This window comes from Lathyrus oleraceus, chromosome 5 (assembly GCF_024323335.1).
Source record: "Lathyrus oleraceus cultivar Zhongwan6 chromosome 5, CAAS_Psat_ZW6_1.0, whole genome shotgun sequence".
NCBI classification, from domain to species: Eukaryota; Viridiplantae; Streptophyta; class Magnoliopsida; order Fabales; family Fabaceae; genus Lathyrus; species Lathyrus oleraceus.
Window position 1 is genome coordinate 388009799 of NC_066583.1, and position 3692 is coordinate 388013490.

The window sequence follows — 3692 nt, forward strand, 5'->3', positions numbered from 1 at the left end:
ATCTTTAAGTTTAGGAGGCATATTTTGGATTATTGCGCTACACTCAGCAGTGAGTGTAACGGTTTCGTTATCTTCAAGTTTCCTTTTATTAGATAAAATTTCTTTTAAGAACTTAGCATATGAGAGCATTTGTGTAATAGCTTCTGTAAAAGGAATTGTGACGTTTAATTGTTTCAGTAGGTCAACAAATTTTTTAAATTGGCCCGCGTCTTTGGTTTTAATTAGCTTTTAAGGATAAGGGATAGGTGGTTTGTAAGGCGGTGGAGGTACATAAGGTTCTTTTTTTTCTACGGTTTCCTTATTACACTCTTCCTTTTCCTTAGGTTTACCTTCTTCCTCAGTTGACTTTTTAGAGTTTTGGTTCTCAATCCTTGGGTCAAATGGTCCTTCTACCTCTGTACCACTTCGTAATATAATTGCATGAGCGTGGCCTTTTGGATTAGGTTGTGGCTGTCCAGGAAATGTACCAGTTGGGGCAGCAGTAGATGCTTATTGTTGAGCTACTTGCGAGATTTGTGTTTCAAGCATTTTGTTATGGGTAGCCAGGGCATCTACTTTACTTGCTAGTTGTTTAATCTGTTCGCTAGTGTGTACATTCTGGTTTAAGAACTCTTTATTGGTTTGCTGTTGAGAAGCTATGAAGTTCTCCATCATGATTTCCAAGTTGGATTTCCTAGGAACGTTATTGTTAGGTGTAGATGGGGTCGGCTTTTGATATCCACGTGGTACAGCTGGAGCTTGACTGGGAGCTTGCCCTGGTGCGTATAAAGCGTTATTACTTTTATACGAGAAATTAGGATGGTTCTTCCAGTTTGAGTTATAGGTATGCGAGTAAGGATTTCCTTGAGCATAGTTCACCTGTTCTGTTTGAATTCCTGTTAGGAGTTGACAATCTGTAGGAGTGTGACCTTGAATTCCACAGACTTCGCAATTTTGAGTTACGGTAACCACGGTGGCTGGAGGTGATACATTTAAACTTTCAATTTTATGGGCAAGAGCATCCACTTTTGCATTAACATGATCAAGGCTACTTATCTCGTACATGCCACCATTTATTTGAGGTTTTTCTACCACTGTTCGATCGCTTCCCCACTGATAATGATTTTGGGCCACGCTCTCGATAAGTTGATAAGCGTCGGTGTAAGGTTTATCCATAAGCGCACCATCGACGGCGGCGTCTATTGTTAACCTTGTGTTGTACAAGAGACCATTGTAGAAGGTGTGAATTACTAACCAGTCCTCTAAACCATGGTGTGGGCAAAGTCTCATCATGTCCTTGTATCTTTCCCATGCTTCGAAGAGAGATTCGTTATCTTTTTGCTTAAATCCATTTATCTGGGCTCTCAACATAGCTGTTTTGCTTGGAGGAAAATATCGGGCAAGAAAGACTTTCTTCAACTTATTCCATGTGGTAACTGAGTTGGAAGGAAGAGACTGAAGCCATCTTCTAGCTTTATCTCTTAACGAGAAAGGAAAGAGATGAAGTCGAATTGCCTCTGAAGTGACACCATTAGCTTTAACAGTGTCAGCGTATTGGACAAATACAGATAAATGAAGGTTTGGATCCTCGGTAGGATTTCCAGAGAATTGATTCTGTTGCACTGCCTGCAGCAGCGAAGGTTTAAGTTCGAAGTTGTTCGCTTCGATTGCGGGTGGAGCAATACTCGAATGCGGCTCATCCTGCGATGGAGCAGCGTAATCTCGAAGAGCACGAGCTGGTTCGGCCATCGCTGGTATCGTTAAAGGAAGGAGATTTTTGAGATCAGGAATTTTGAATGGAGGAAGATTGTTTCTAGCACGATACTCCCGAATTCATCGTAATAACCGGAGATATCGTTCAACGTCGTTGATTCGTAAGTAGTACGGTTCTCCTTGTGAGCGAGTGTGTGGCATACAAATCAACGAAAAAGGGAAAAAATAAAAATTGCCTTAGTCTCTACAGCGTAACAGAAGAGTTACGATATCGACTAAATAAAAGTCCCCGGCAACGGCGCCAAAAACTTGATCGTTCTTTATGAGTCTATCGGGGTACTAACTGCAAGCGCGCAGTCTAATCGCGTAGTTTTAAAAGATATCGATCCCACAGGGACTTAATGAATCGATCTACCGTTTTTCTAGGGTTACTGCGTAAAGCTAAGGCGGATGATACTTTAATGATTAGGGGTAAAAAATAAAACTAAATTTGGATCTAGATAAAATATCAAATAATATGGATATCAGTATGTAGTTCGTCGTATTTGGGGAATCAAATCTTCATTGGTCTTTTTCTTAATTTTAAAATAAGTCTTTTCAGTAGACACTATTAATTAAAAGTCTTTTCCTCAAACTCTCGCTCTGTTGAATTAGATTATGACTTTATATTTTAACGTACGCTCTCACTATTTCGTTAAATCTAAAATCACTTTTGAAAATAATAGAATCTATAGAAACTCCTTTTGAGAAAATACTAACCGTTTAAACACCCTCGTCTCAAACTCTCGCTATGTTGACTTAGATTATATGATTAAACTTAAATGCTTAACTCTCGTCCTCACACTTAACTTTTAAAAATAATTTTTGAAAATGATTAGAATTTAATTAACCTTAAAAATTGCTTTCGCCCTGATTTAAAGTTAATGTTCAATTTACCTTGTCCAGTTAAAAACTCAAACCGTCGTTCTATTGATTTTAACTTCTTTATGTCTTTTACTCTCGTACAAAAACCTTGGTATTAACTTTGTAAATTGAGACCAGAAAAAGAGTGACTATATTCTGAAATAAATTTAAACCAACTCAATTTTGATTCCTTTATTCCGCTTACTTTACATACCGATATCTAAATTAATTAGCCAGACATGATAAACATGCATAAACAATAATCATGCATAAATACGGCCATATCAAACAAACAATATATATATACAGCGGAACAAAGCATATGTAAATTAAAACGATAAATTAATTAATTAATGAACTTGGAAAATTACTAGAAATCTGGATTTTATCTCCTAGCTTCGATGCTCGAACACTCCACCACAAGTCGGTTGGATTTGTTCTTCACAATTCTCGATCAGAGAGGAAAGTAAAAACAAGGAAATAAAATACTATGATCTAACGTAAGGGGTGATCCAGTAAAAATTACACAATAATTTCCGGTGTAGAAACTATCATGAGAAAATAAATTGTATGCTTCGGAAATTAAACTAGAAAAGAAAAGAAAATAAATTGCCTGAAAATTTAGAGTGCTGGAAAAATAATGCTGGAAAAATTGTATGGAGAAGAGCCCTCTTCAATTGGCTTTTGTGAGGTTTATTTATATTCACCTCCCAAAATAACCGTTTCCTAGAATGGGTCTTCAGTGTGGTTCAAAACGTCTACGCGTGCACGAGAGAATTTAGGGGAAACCGTCCACTCTGTTACGCACGTAAAGCCTAAAATATAGGATGCAATGTGTGACGTCCGTCACACTATGTGTTACGGTCGTAACATTAGGGTTTAAGACGTGGCGACCGGCACGTGCTTGTTGCGGTCGTGACAGCAAGTTTCTTTGTTCCAAACGTGGGCTGGGCTTTGGTGCTTCAGCTTGCTGCTTTTCCTAGAAAATCTTCTTTTTGCACCCCTTTTCTTTCTTTTTCACATGTGCTTTAAATAATGATACCTGAAATAAATAATAAGAAAATACCGAGTAATATCGAATAATATGAAATAAATTG

At 37.6% G+C, this 3692-nt stretch overlaps 1 non-coding gene across 1 annotated transcript; it reads left to right on the plus strand.

The window, feature by feature from the left end:
• Positions 1 to 1243: 1243 nt before the first annotated feature.
• Positions 1244 to 1350, plus strand: LOC127090222 (small nucleolar RNA R71). The gene has a single exon (XR_007791749.1). It is a non-coding gene; the product is annotated as a small nucleolar RNA R71 (small nucleolar RNA).
• The last annotated feature ends 2342 nt before the right edge of the window (positions 1351 to 3692 follow it).